Source organism: Chiloscyllium plagiosum, unplaced genomic scaffold (genome assembly GCF_037043375.1).
Source record: "Chiloscyllium plagiosum isolate Xiang-an unplaced genomic scaffold, Cpla_swu_hap1 HiC_scaffold_47, whole genome shotgun sequence".
NCBI lineage: Eukaryota > Metazoa > Chordata > Chondrichthyes > Orectolobiformes > Hemiscylliidae > Chiloscyllium > Chiloscyllium plagiosum.
In genome coordinates, this window is record NW_028270185.1 from 40,953,758 (window position 1) to 40,968,669 (window position 14,912).

Genomic DNA, 14,912 nt, shown 5'->3' on the forward strand with positions numbered 1-14,912 from the left:
CCAAGTTCGCCATCAAAGATTTTGGCTAAAGAAAAATACCTCACATATCGCATTACCCATTTTCCTCTCCAGCGAATCCAAAACCTGACAGCTCTTAACGTGGAACAGAATCAGAACTGAAAAGGCAGTACCATGATCAGACACACCGAAGCTTACGTGCTGTCTGTGATGCACTGTGAGTCGTCTCTGACATGAACCGCTCGCACAAGTAACAGCGAGGCAATTCCAAACCTACTGGAGATTTAGTTTATTGCCAAGTCCCAGAAAGTGCTCAAGTATCATAAAACAAAACAGAACAACAACGAACCAATAAGAGTGAACATTTCCAATTGTATCCATGATTAAATTAGGCCATCAATGCCCCGGTGATCACCTTTCTCCATCACCAGGACAGTAATGAAGGAAATGAAAGTATAGCAACGTCTCACATCGCGATTGCCCACCTTTTCACCACAGAATCAAATAACGTCGAACAGATTCAATGCAGGATCTTCTTTCGAAATAACGGTGAGATAACTATGTCTATTCACTTTCAGAATAAACGGGGAACAACACAAGTTGTCTGGAATATGAATAACCAACATAGACTACTTGGGTTACAGATTCTACTGATGCACAGACTTTCATATGAAAAGGCACCTTGGGTGATTGCCCTGCACCCAGAAATCTTCTGACTGCCTTCTGTTTGCCCTGTCACATTAACCTTGTGCTGCTCTAATCGAATTTGTAGTTCTTGCCATTTGTCCGTATTGCTACTAGGGATAGCTGGTCGTGGCAACTCGTGACTGCCACACAAATTCTTTGCCAAAGTAGGATTGTCCCGCAACGTGATTCGCAGTGCACGAACTTCGCAACGAGGATATGCCACGCGGCAAGTTACAAAGCACGCTTCCATTTATTAAAGTCAGTTTCTGGGAACTGACAACCAGTTTCCTCCTTACACTCGGAATTATGACAACACATAAACCAACAGCCTCTCTCAGAGACAAGCGACCAATGCCCATCTTGTGCCGGACAAACGTAGTTGACAAGATTGCACGCAGGGACTGCACAGAAAACTACAGAGGAGAAGCAGACAGACGACCATCGAGCTGCATTCATGCAGTTCAGTTACCCGATAAACCCCATGCACAGCTGTTCCTTGTAGGTACACACAGGGCACTGAGTCTCTCTGACTCCGGGACTTGGGACCCGGATTATATGACCGTCTGCAGCACTGGTTACTTCCTTGTGTGAGGTAACTCCCGATGGAACATATGTAAAACACGATAGCTCATTGAGAAAATAGTACCCAAGAGACGTATTTCTGTTGTGTTTCTGGTCCTGTTCCTGACATGACATCCAACATTGTACTTATTGTGTGCTTCCTGACGATTCGGTGGATGCTTCCGTGATTGCATTGTGTGCAGTAATCTGCGTTTTAGCTGCAATTAGGTGCGTTTGAAACCCAGGATCACCTACCTCTATGCTGTTTTCTTCTTCACATGCGCAATTGCAACACAGTAAACGATCAATTAATATTGGAAAATGACATATACAGGCGTGTGAAAAGCCCAGTTTCCGTGGCAATTATGCAATGGTTAGAGATTACATTGATTCAGGAGATAAGGATGGAAAATGTGTTTGGGTAGAGATGAGGAACATTGAGGAAAGAGGAAACCAGCCGGTGTAGCTTACAAGAACAATAACAGTAACCACAGTGTGAAAAAAAAATACAGGAAAAATACCGCCTGTGAATGCTAAAAGAAGGCAAGAATTATGGGAGACATTCATTTCCCTTCTTCCACTCCCGTTTCAATTGTAAAGAAACTTTGAAGAAAAACAATCGAAAAGTCATATATGCAACATCGAACAACGTGCGTCATACCTTGGCCATTGATTACCGTAGATTAGAATACTTACAATATGGAAACAGGTCCTTCTGCCCAGCAACTCCACACCGACCCGCCCCAGCCCAAATGTATTCCTCTCCATTCACCACGTCAATTTAGCACGGCCATTTCACCTAACCGGTACATTTTTGGGCTATGGGAGAAAACCAGAGCAAGTGCACGCAGCCACGGGGAGAATGTGCAAACTCCACACATTCAGTTGCATTTAAGGGGGAATTGACCCTGACTCTGTGGTATTGTGTAACAGCAGCGCTCACGATGGTGTCAGCGTTAGATGGGACTTATTTGCCGTCTTTTATTGGGAAAAATCTATTTCATTGTGAGCATCTGGAAAGACCAGCTCCTTCGCCAGAAAAAGAAATGAATATGTCTCTAACCTTGGATTGTTTCATGCCCAAGAAGACTCAGATCAATACCTCTCTTGATCAGCTCTGCTGATCATGTTTGCAAAGAGATCTAGCAAATTGCCAAAGTGGGATTGTCCTTTCAATCAATAATTTTGACTCAGTTTGGCAGCAAATATCTTTTCCTAAATTTGTGTTTTTCTTCCTTTACATTGGTGTCTCGCACCTGACAATTGACAGCAGAGGTGGGAGAGGAGAACGGAAGCATTGATCTCATCAAGTCAACGGCAGCTTACAATGATTTGGTCAATGCTCAAGCCACCCACGCTGTCGGTAGTCATGGCCGAGTGGTTAAGGCGATAGACTAGAAATTCATTGGGGTTTCCCCACGCAGGTTCGAATCCTGCTGACTACGTCATGAATGATTTCCTGCTGGTACAATTTTCGCTTAAAGTTCGGAAAAACTATTTTGTGAACCAGGCCGGTAATTTGATTGGACTTGGGAAACTCGAGTTCTTCATCAGAAATGTTCCAAAGATAAAACATTATCTCTTTCTCTTTCCAGATACACTGCTCGACAAATCGGGTTTCTGCAGCTGTTATTGAACGTCCTGAGCAGAAGTGCTACTTTTCATTCGATTCCTTTAATCCCTGTCCACTGTTCTCTGACTCGGGTCACTGGCAACACTTCCTCCTGCTCGTCAAAGTGCTCATTCCCCACCGCTCCCTCTCCATCATTAGAAACAACCGCAGGAAATCGCCACTTAACCATCTTTGTTCCAAAGTGAAATTCATCAGCCTCGGGAATCTCTCCACCAAACGGGACTTCTCATCCCTGGACATGGTGCAAGCCAGAGGATTGTGAAGAGATACTGTGAAAATATTTTCAGCTGGCAGTTGAAAAAATGTTTAGGAAGCAAACCATATAACTTAGGCTCCAGCTTTGTAAATCTTGAGAAATTCTTTGGGAAATGGAATCAGAGGAGAATGAAAAAGTATGAACTGTCGGACGGAGTAGAGGACGGGACATTGACTCTGATGTTCTCGGGACAGGATCTGAGACATTGAAATCATTCTCGCTCACGTACGTGAGGAATGCGAACTTCATCTAGACTCTGGGACAATGAAAAACTCTGGAATACTCAAGACAATATCCAAATATTTCCTGGGATCACTACAGTACGAGTTCCATAGATGAGTCATTTTTGGCCCAGTATGTGCAGGAGGGCTTCCTGACACAGTACGTACATATGCCTTCAAGGGACGAAGCCACTTTCGATTTAGTACTGGGTAACGAGCCTGGCCAGGTTTTAGATTCGGAAGTAGGTGAGCACTTTGGAGACATCGATCACAATTCTCTGAGGTTTACTTTCGTGATTGAAGGGGATAGGTGCATCCACGGAGCAAGTGTTTCAGCTAGTGGAAGGGAATTTACGATGCAATGAGGTAAGATTTAGGAAGCGTAGAATGGGGTAGGAAACTGCAGGGGGTGAGCACATTAAAATGTGGAGCTTATTCAAGGAAAGCTGAAACTTTATTGCTGGAACAGCACAGCAGGTCAGGCAGCATCTAGGGAACAGGAGATTCGACGTTTCGGGCACATGCCCTTCTTCTCCTGAAGAAGGGCATGTGCCCGAAACGTCGAATCTCCTGTTCCCTAGATGCTGCCTGACCTGCTGTGCTGTTCCAGCAATAAAGTTTCAGCTTTGATCTCCAGCGTCTGCAGACCTCACTTTATCCTTTTCAAGGAAAAGCTCCTGTGTGTCCTAGATAAGTATGTACCTATCAGGCAGGGAGGAAGATCTAGAACGCGTGAGCCGTGGTTTACTAAGGAAGTGGAATCCCTGGTCAAGAAGAACAAGACGTCTTATGTTAGGATAAAATGTGAAAACTCAGTTAGCGCGCTCGAGGGTTCCAACGATATCAGGAGAGACCTAAAAAGAGAGCTGAGAAGAGCCAGGAGGAGACATGAGAAGTTGTTGGCAGATAGGATCAGGGTTAACCCTAAGGCCTTCCATAGGTATGTCAGGAATAAAAGAATGACGAGAGTTAAATTTGGGACAATCAAGGATAATAGTGGGAAGTTGTGTGTGAAGTCAGAGAAGATAGGGGAAGTACTAAATAAATATTTTTCGACAGTGTTCGCTATAGAAAATGAAAATATTGGCGAGGAAGATGCAGAGCTACTTGCGTCTAGACGAGAAGAGATTGAGGTTCACAAGGAAGAGATATTTGAAATACTGCAGAGTGTGAAAAAAGATAAGTCAGCTGGGCCGGATGGGAGCGATCTGATTTTGTTTAGCAAATGCACTGCAGGAAGGTACAAATCAGGCTGATGTTTACAACGGCTCGTTTTGAGCCGCTAATTTCAGTGAAGTGGCGGCGCCAAAGAAGGTGTCACGCATCTCGTCTAATTCCACATCCTGAGCTCGAAATGACCAGAGGTTTCTCGCCGAGTTTCTGCAGGGTCTTGTTTGGACGACACCATGACACGTTTTCACTGGAGTGGATCATGAAATCGCGTCGTGACTGTTTTTAAAACGATGGAAACTTCCAGCAGAGAAGGATGCGACCCTGAAGCAGGCAGCTGAGGACAAATGTTTCTCCTTTGCCAGTGAAAGGCACTGCTTCACAAATTCGAAACTTCGAAGTGAAGCAATGTTGGTGAGTATCTTCGGTGCTTGTTCACCTTTTTAATTCTGATTCCGTGAAAGTTCATGGCATTACATATCGACATTCTGCCAATCGCCAGCCTTTCACTTGGGCCAGTGGCATAATGGAGAACGTGTCTGACTTCGGATCAGAAGATTGTAGTTTCGAGGCCTACCTGGCTTGAGGGGGAGTGTTTTGCTTTAACCGTGGTATACTTTGACGCTCCCCTGTCAAGTTTTCTCGGGACATCGCCACTGTGCTTCCGCATGAAAAGCCTGCATTTGTCCTATTGTCCATTTCAAATTCCAGCTCTCCACAACGGACACTTCCGTCTGTTTGGCGGTATCTTCTGGTGTGTCTCCCTCTGTGGGTGAAAATGAGCATGAGTTCCTCAAAAGAGTTACAATTCGTTATACTTCTGTCCCATTATTGTGACATGTAAGAACATAGGATAACCTCATTGACATTTGACCTGGAAACATTAGAACACGTGAGACTTTGGGCCAAAGTTCGAAACTGCGACTAGAATAGATGGCTCTCTGATTAGCCGCAATGCACACGGGCGGAATGGCCTTTTCCCACTTTGTAAATCTTCGAAGACAATATGAAAAAAATCTGCAACGAAAATGTTCAGACAGGGTGTTTTATTTACACCATGTACGATAGTATCTATCGCCTTCTCTTGTTATTTACTTGTGAGGATTCGGTATTCTCAGCACCGTGGCCCGGATCGTATTCCCGCTCATGGAATGGTTGTATTATTCAGCAAACATATCGGTGTTCCAGTACGTCTGCCGATTTTCCGATGCTGGCAGGTCGTTGGTTTTGTCCAAAACATTATGAAGGTAAACATAAAACAAATAGCTGCAGATGCAGGAAATCTGAGCCAAAAACGAAAATTGTTTGTGCAGCGGAGCATGACTGGCAACAGAAACGTTGACTCTCCTGCTCCTCGGATGCAGCCTGACCTGCTGTCCTTTTCCAGCATCACTCTGATCTAAAGTCAGGTTTCCAGCATCTACAGTCCTCACTTTAGCCTAGTTTCTTCAGTGTCTCTGGTTCCCAATTCAAGAACTCCATCTCTAGCGGTTTCATGTTTGTACCTCCGTGCTGAGGAGTTGAAGAGTGAAGAAAAGTAACTCACCTCCTCCATCTCTGGGGTAATTAGGGACTGAAAATGAATCGTGTCCCATTGAAATATATCTACATGCGAATTAATCTCTGTCTCTTATTGGGAACCATCTCTTTCATTGTAACCATCAGGAAAGATCATTTAGTTCGCCAGAAAAAGAAATGAATATGTCACTAAATTTTGTTTGCTTCAGGTCCGAGAATACTGAGATCAATAGCTCCTTTGCTTACTTCTGCTGGTCATGTTCGCAAAGAGATATGGCAAATTGCCAAGTGTGATTTTCCTTTCAATAAAAAATTTTGACTCAGTTTGCCTGCAAACATCTTTTACTACCTTTGTGCTTTTCTTCTTTTACATTGGTGTCTCGCACCTTCCAAATGACAGCAAAGGTATGAAAGGAGATGGAAGCATTTCGCTCATCAAGACAGCGAGAGCTTTCAATGAGATTACGGCTGATTTGGTCTATGCTCAACCCGCCTGAGCCATCTGTAGTCATGGCCGAGTGGTTAAGGCGATGGATTAGAAATCCATTGGGGTTTCCCCACGTAGGTTCGAATCCTGCTGACTACGTTATAAATGCATTCCTGCTGGTACAATTATCGCTCAAAATTCAGAAAAACTATTTTGTGAACCAGGCCGGTAATTTGATTAGACTTGGGAAACTCGAGTTCTTCATCAGAAATGTTCCATATTTAAAACATTAACTCTGTTTCTCTTTCCAGATACACTGCTCGACACATCGGGTTTCTGCAGCTGTTATTGAACGTCCTGAGCAGAAGTGCTGCTTTTCATTAGATTCCTTTAATCCCTGTCCACTGTTCTCTGACTCGGGTCAGTGGCAACACTTCCTCCTGCTCGTCAAAGTGTTCATTCCCCACCGCTCCCTCTCCATCATTAGAAACAACCGCAGGAAATCGCCACTTAACCATTTTTGTTCCAAAGTGAAACTCATCAGCCTCGGGAATCTCTCCACCAAACGGGACTTCTCATCCCTGGACATGGTGCAAGCCAGAGGATTGTGAAGAGACACTGTGAAAATATTGTCAGTTGGCAGTTGAAAAAATGTTTAGGAAGCAAACCATATAATTTAGGCTCCAGCTTTGTAAATCTTGAGAAACTCTTTGGGAAATGGAATCAGAGGAGAATGAAGAAGTGTGAACTGTCGGACCGAGTAGAGGACGGGACATTGACTCTGATGTTCTCGGGACAGGAACTGATCTGAGACATTGAAGTCATTCTCGCTCACGTACGTGAGGAATGCAAACTTCATCTGGACTCTGGGACAATGAAAAACTCTGGAACACTCAAGACAATGATGTGTTTCTGTTCGCCGAGCTGGAAGTTTTTGTTGGAAACGTTTCGTCCCCTGTCTAGGTGGCATCCTCAGTGCTTGGGAACCTCCTGTGAAGCGCTTCTGTGGTGTTTCGTGCGGCATTTATGGTGGCCTGTCCTTGCCGCTTCCTGTTGTCAGTTTCAGCTCTCCGCTGCAGTGGCTGGTATATTGGGTCCAAGTCGATGTGTTTGTTGATGGAGTTTGTGGATGAGTGCCATGCTTCTGGGAATTCCCTGGTTGTTCTTTGTTTGGCTTGCCCTATAATAGTAGTGTTGTCCCACTCGAATTCATGTTGCTTGTCGTCTGTGTGTGTGGCGACTATGCATAGTTGGTCGCTTCGTTTCATGGTTAGTTGATGTTCCTGGATGCGGTTCGTTAGCTGTCTTCCTGTTTGTCCAGTATAGTGTTTTGTGCAGTCATTGCATGGGATTTTGTATACTACATTAGTTTTGCTCATGTTGGATATCGTGTCCTTAGTTCTGGTAAGCTGTTGTCTGAGTGTGGCTGTTAGTTTGTGTGCTGTTAAGAGTCCTAGTGGTCGCAGTAGTCTGGCTGTCAGTTTGGAGATGTTCTTGATGTGTGGTAGTGTGGCTAGTCCTTTGGGTTGTGGCATGTCCTCTTTCCGTGGTCTATCCCTTACGCATCTGTTGATAAAATTGCGAGGATATCCGTTTTCGGCGAATACCTTGTATAGGTGTTCCTCTTCCACTTTTTGCAGTTCTGGTGTGCTGCATTGTGTTGTGCCCCTTTTGAATAGTGTCTTGATGCAACTTCGTTTGTGTATGTTGGGGTGGTTGTTCTCATAATTCAGGACTTGGTCTGTGTGTGTGGCTTTCCTGTGTACCTTTGTGGTGAATTCTCCGTTAGGTGTTCTCTGTACCATCACGTCGAGGAATGGGAGTTGGTTGCCCTTTTCTTCCTCTCTGGTGAATCGGATTCCTGTGAGTGTGGAGTTGATGATCCTGTGTGTTTTCTCTATTTCCGTGTTTTTAATGATTACAATGGTGTCATCCACGTATCTGAAACAGTGTTTGGGTTGAATTTGCGGAAAGACAGCTCTAATCTTTGCATTACGGCTTCTGCCATGAGTCCCGAGATCGGTGAGCCCAAGGGTGTTCCGTTGATTTGTTCGTATATCTGGTTGTTGAATGTGAAGTGTGTTGTGAGGCACAAGTCCCAAGATTTAGGAAGATTAGGTAAGATTTAGGAAGCGTAGAATGGGGTAGGAAACTGCAGGGGGTGAGCACATTAAAATGTGGAGCTTATTCAAGGAAAAGCTCCTGTGTGTCCTAGATAAGTATGTATCTGTCAGGCAGGGAGGAAGATATAGAACCCGTGAGCCGTGGTTTACTAAGGAAGTGGAATTCCTGGTCAGAAGAACAAGAAGTCTCATGTTAGGACAAAATGTGAAAACTCAGTTAGAGCGCTCGAGGGTTCCAACGATATCAGGAAAGATCTAAACAGAGAGCTGAGAAGAGCCAGGAGGAGACATGTGAAGTTGTTGGCAGAGAGGATCAGGGTTAACCCTAAGGTTTTCCATAGGTATGTCAGGATTAAAAGAATGACGAGAGTTAAATTTGGGACAAACAAGGATAATAATGGGAAGTTGTGTGTGGAGTCAGAGGAGATAGGGGAAGCGCTAAATAAATATTTTTCGACAGTGTTCGCTATAGAAAATGAAAATGTTGGCGAGGAAGATACTGAGATACTTGCGTCCAGAGTACTAGAGATTGAGGTTCACAAGGATTAGGTGATAAAAATACTGCAGAGTGTGATAACAGACAAGTCCCCTGGGCTGGATGGGATCTGTCCTAGTATCCTCTGGGAAGCAAGGGAAGAGATTGATGAGCCTTTGGCATCGATCGTCAAATCATCGTTTTCTACAGGAATAGTGCCTGTGGAATGGAGCATAGCATACGTTGTTCCCGTGTTCAAAAAGTGTCGCAGAGACAACCTTGATAATTACAGACCAGTGAGTCTCACTGCAGTTGTTGGTAACGTGTTGGAAAAGGTTATTATGTATAGGATTTATGACCATCTGGAAAAGAATAATCTGATCAGGGACAGTCAGCACGGTTTTGTGATGGGTCGGCCTTGCCTAACGAATTTATTGACTTTTTTGACAAAGTGACCAAACAGGGAGATTACAGTAAACCGATTGATGTGGTGTATATGGGTTTCAGAACGTTGTTCGATAAGGTTCCCCACAATAGGCTATTATACAAAATGCGGTGGAATGGAATTGTGGGAGAGATTGCAGCTTTGATCAGTAATTGGCTTGCCAATAGAAAACAGTGTTGTAGTTAATGGAACATGTTCTTCTTGGTATCCATGTACTGGCGGCGTACCACAAGGGTCGGTGTTAGGTCCACTGCTGTTACATGAGATCTAACCTTGCCAATCAGTCTCCCATGGGGAACATTGTTGAACGCCTTACTGAAGTCCATATAGATCACATTTACTGCTCTGCCCTAATCAATCTTCTTTGTTACTTCTTCAAAAAACTCAAATCAAGGTTGTGACACACGATTTCCCACGCACAAAGCCATGTTAACTATCCTGAATCAGTCGTTGCCTTTCCAAATACATGTACATTCTGTTCCTCAGGATTCCCTCCAACAATTGGAGTATTCTTGGCAGATGCAGTTTCATGTCGGGATTGCGACGTCATATACTTTGTTTGGAAGAATCAAAAGACACACTACTATTACAATAGATAGAAACGCAAAAGATGTGCAGTGCAGAGGAGTCTCAGTGTCCTTATACATGAAACGAACAAAGGTTAATCACATATTTATTTCTTGCTGGCAAATAAAAAGCCTTTTTATGATGCTTACAATTAAAGAGATGGTTTCCAAGAAAATAGCAAAATTAAGTCATCAGGAGAGTAATGAATTACCAAGATATCCTTCGTGATTTTTTATGGGACATGTGGGATGTTTTTGATTATGGTTCTCCAAACGTTTTTACAATGGAACCGAGAGTGTTAATGGGAAGTTAAGATCACGCATGACTATTGCCATTTTTGTCACTCACACACAATTGTTTTTCCTTGTATGATTTATTTCGCTTTGTGGTTACTGCGAGTGGGCTTGTAAACTACACATGCTTGTGAGTTCATTCCTCACTGTTTCTCAACTCCAGCCAAACAGAGTTTACATCCTTATTTCCTGAATCAAGGTAATCGCTAACCATTGCATAAATGTCATTAAAACTTCGGTATTTCACACGCCTCTGTATATTCCCTTACAATACGAATTGATCGTTTACTGTATTGCAGTTGTGCATAAGAAGAGAAAAATAGAATAGAGAATGGTGGACCTCCGCTTCACACCCCCGTTATTGAAGCGAAAATGCACATTACTGCCCATAATACGATCGTGGAAGCATGTTCCGAAACGTCAGGAAACATAGAATAAGTGCAGTGCCACAGGGCATGTCAGGGACAGCACCAGAAAGACAACAGAAATGCTGCTATGAGCTCCTATTTTGGATATATTTCTCAAGGAGCAATAGAGTGTTACATGTGTTCCATCAGGAGTTACCTCACACAAGGAAGTAACCAGTGTTGCAGACGGTCATATCATCCGAGTTCCAAGCCCTGGAATCAGAGACATTCAATATTCTGTGCATAACTGCAAGGAACAGCTGTCCGAGGCGTTAACAGTCCTGGTGAAATTATGAATGCAGCTCTCTAGTTGTCAGCCTCTTTCTCCTATGTCGTGTTTCGTGCAGTACCTGCGTGGAATATCGTCAACCACGTTTGACCTGCACATGATACGTATTGGGTCTTGTTTTCTCGTGAGTTGTTGTCTGTGTGAGGCTCTCGGTTTCTGTGCTGTCATCAGTCCGAGTGTTCGGAGGAGTCTGGATATCGTTTTCCAGAATTTGTTTTTAATACAGGGAAGCATGATTTAAAAATTACCTCAAAGCATATCCTCGTTGCGAACTTTGTGTGCCATGCATCTGCGAATGAAGGTGTGTGGATATTGGTTCTTGGCAAAGAATTTGCGTGGGCGTCAGTCCAGCAGTCCCTAGTAGCAATACGTCCAAACGGCAAGGGCCACACATTCGACTAGAATAGCACAACAATAATAGGACAGGGCAAGCAGAAGACTGCCAGACAATTCCTAGAAGCAGGGCACTCATCCACGGATTCCATCCGTTGGACCCAATCTGCAATCCCAACAAACGGAAGCAGCGGGAATTTAACCAAATGAATTCGTACCAAAACATGAGAGCAGCGCTTCACAGGAACCTCTGCAGCGCTGATAATGTCACCTAGACAGGCGAGGAAAAGTCTGCAAACCATCTTCCTCGCGTCACCGAACTTTTCAACAAGAACTCCAGAAGCATCCGAACTTCACATCTTTCTGCTCCAAAACACTCCGCTTTTCCACAACAGAGAATTGCACACTCAACTACCGCGTATAAGATGAGAATACCAGCCCCAACACTACCAAGGCGGCAGTAAGAGCGAGGGGAAACAGCTGCCACTATCATTCCACAGCTACAAACGCTCTCTTTGAAAGGTACATTTTCGTATGAATGTCGGGGCAGCAGTAGAATATGGGAACTAAACAGCCTGCGCTGTGTATTCATATTCTGGACAATGTGAGTAGTTCACAGCTTTCCCTGAAAGTGAGTGGACGTCGTTATCTCACCGCTGTTGTGAAGCCAGATCCTGCACTGAATCTGCTCCCTCGTTTTTTGTTGTTGTGGCGAAAAGGTGGGCAATCACAACGTAAAACCTTGTTATATTTCTCTCATTTCCTTAGTTACTGTTCTAGTGAGGGATGCTGGAGATTGGCTCGCTCAAGCAGATGGAGGCACCAGCACATTTTTGACCTAATTTAATCGAGAATATAATTGGTAATATTCACTTTGCATGGTACATATTTCTGTTATGTTTTATGTTACTTGAGCACTTTCTGTTACTTGGCAATGCACTAAATCTCCAGAATGACGGGAAGCTCCGTTTGGAATTGCTTCGATGGTATTTGTGTGAGCGGTTCTTGACATACATGTCTTTCACTGACTCACAGACAGAAGTAATGAGTTTGTGTGTCTGATAATTACTCTGCACCTGGTCCACGTTAAGAGCTGTAAGTTTTTGGATTCACTCGAGAGTTGAGGGGACAACACGATTTGTGTGGGTTTTTTTTAGTCAACGAAATTATTTGATGGACAACTTGGGAATGTATCAAGGAGAATGGTCATTGTCTGTAAATGTCTGGAAAACATTCCTCTCTGTGTCAGTTCAAATCATTACGCCTCAAGAAAAAATAAAATTCAAACACGCTGACTTAGTATCAAACAGTATGCGTTTTTGCAAGTGGTCTATTCAAACTGTTGTCAGGTACTGGAGTGTCACAGAATTGCCGAGCACGGAAGCAAACCTTCCTATCCAACTTGCACCTGCTGAATAGATGACCGTAACTAATCTAAACATATTTGCCAATATTTGTCACTTATCTCTAGGAACACTTCCTGTCTGTATACCCATTTAGATGCCTTTCGAGTGTTGTGAGTGCACCAAACTCTGCCACTAAATGTGGCAATTTATTCCACACGCACAAAAATGTCTGTATTAAAAACAAATATCGCTCACATCCTTTTCAAATTGTACTGCTCTCATATTAAACCCATGCTATCTCACTTTAAACTCACCTGACTTCTGAATAAGTTTAGATTGACTATGTTCTCTGCTCGTCTACCTCATGATTTTGTAAACTTTTCCAAGGACATCCCTCAGGCCTGAAGCTCCAGGGAAAACTGTCGAAGAATATTCAACTTCTCACTAATGTCCACACCGTGCGAACCTTTCAAATCGTTGTAAATATTATTTTTTAATTATGCGAATGTGTTCATAAAAAGTGTCAGGGGAAATGGCCTGAAGTGAAGCGATGCTGAAACATTAGTCTTGACAGGTTTGGCGCTTAGTTATCGTCAGGGAGCGTCGCTGAGTGGTTTACTGTAGGTAAAAACAATGAATGCAGATGCTGGAGACCAGATTCAGGATTAGTGGTGCTGAAGAGCGCAGCAGTTTAGGCAGCATCCGAGGTGCACTAAAATCGACGTTTCGGGCGAAACCCTGTATTCCTGATGAAGGGCTTTTGCCTGAAACGTCGATTTTACTACTCCTCGGATGCTGCCTGAACTGCTGTGCTCTTCCAGCACCACTAATCCAGAGAGGTTTCATGTGCTGGGTTTAGGGTCCAGTCTCTATTGTGTCGTGGGTTTGAAACCCAACTTTGCAATAGAACAACTGCAGGCAGTTTTTTTATGACAGAACTACACAGGTCCTGATGTTGTTTTAACGGTGTGTTTGTTACTCCTCGGGTCTCTCACCCTCTCTGCGATAAACACGGGTACATGAGCAACTGATTCTTAAAACAATGAGAACTACTTCTGTCCACATCTTCTCGAGCACTGTGCATTTGGAAGTGTACACGCACAATTTTGCTGCCAGTTGCTGTGTCTCAAATGGTCAGAGCATTTGGTTGAAATGTTGGTTCTCCTAACCCAAAAAGAGCACAGAGCTGTACATCTCTATGACTCTAAGTATTGAGACCGACCATCTTCTGACAATACAACCACGAGAACTCATCCATGATTGACCCTGAGTCCGCAGTGAGTAAAACGGTCACGTGCAGCAGAATGTGACCCCATTCTCTACAAGTCCCCCAACAGAAAGGGGCCACTGCCGTTTCAAATAGCGGCTTCTTGCACAGACCTGGGACTCAACTCATGGAAAGTCCTTCCTCAGGAACGGCTGTTACCGTGTGAAGGGATAAAAAAATTCTAATTCAAATTGGAAATGGCTTCAGAAGATTGTTCCTGTTTTTAAAACATTTTATAATCAGGATTCCTGTCTCGAATATGAGAAGTGGTAAACTTTGTAGGCAGATAGAACAAAGAAAGTGTTGATGGTGAGGACTGTATCTCTTCAGCAGATGTACACTCTAATCAGAAATGATTTGGTTTCCTGAGGTATTTTCCCGATTGATTTGCAGTCTGCCAGATTGTCCGGGAATCACTTCGGCGACCTAAGGATCAGGGTCAAAATATGAAAATATTAACAGAGAATCGTAAATCCCTGGGCAAGGCCTAAATGGATTGTAATGGTCTGAAGGAATAAATCTGAGAGTTGAAAGATTTAGATTAGATTGCAGTGTGGAAACAGGCCCTTCGGCCCAACAAGTCCACACCGACCCGCAACCCACCCATACCCCTAACCTAACACTATGGGCAATTTAGTATGGCCAATTCACCTGACCCTGCACATCTTTGGACTGTGGGAGGAAACCGGAGCACCCGGAGGAAACCCACGTGTGCAAACTCCACACATTCAGTCGCCTGAGGTAGAGAATTGAACCCAGGTCCCTGCTTCAGGTGAGGCAGTAGTGCTAACCACTGTGCTAGCGTGCCGCCACTTGGGTGATGTTATTTGCAATGGAGAGGAATGAACAAGATTTTTGAAAATTGCCGTGTCAGCTGAATTAAACTCAGTATGAAATGATAAATTAACCAACACCAATCCTGTCCTGGCTCGCTCA

The 14,912-nt window shown here is 43.9% G+C and overlaps 2 non-coding genes across 2 annotated transcripts; both read left to right on the forward strand.

The window, feature by feature from the left end:
- The first annotated feature begins 2,569 nt into the window (after positions 1-2,569).
- Positions 2,570-2,651, forward strand: trnas-aga (transfer RNA serine (anticodon AGA)). Its single transcript has one exon. It is a non-coding gene; the product is annotated as a tRNA-Ser (tRNA).
- A 3,857-nt stretch (positions 2,652-6,508) lies between these two features.
- trnas-aga (transfer RNA serine (anticodon AGA)) lies at positions 6,509-6,590 on the forward strand. The gene has a single exon. It is a non-coding gene; the product is annotated as a tRNA-Ser (tRNA).
- Positions 6,591-14,912: the final 8,322 nt, after the last annotated feature.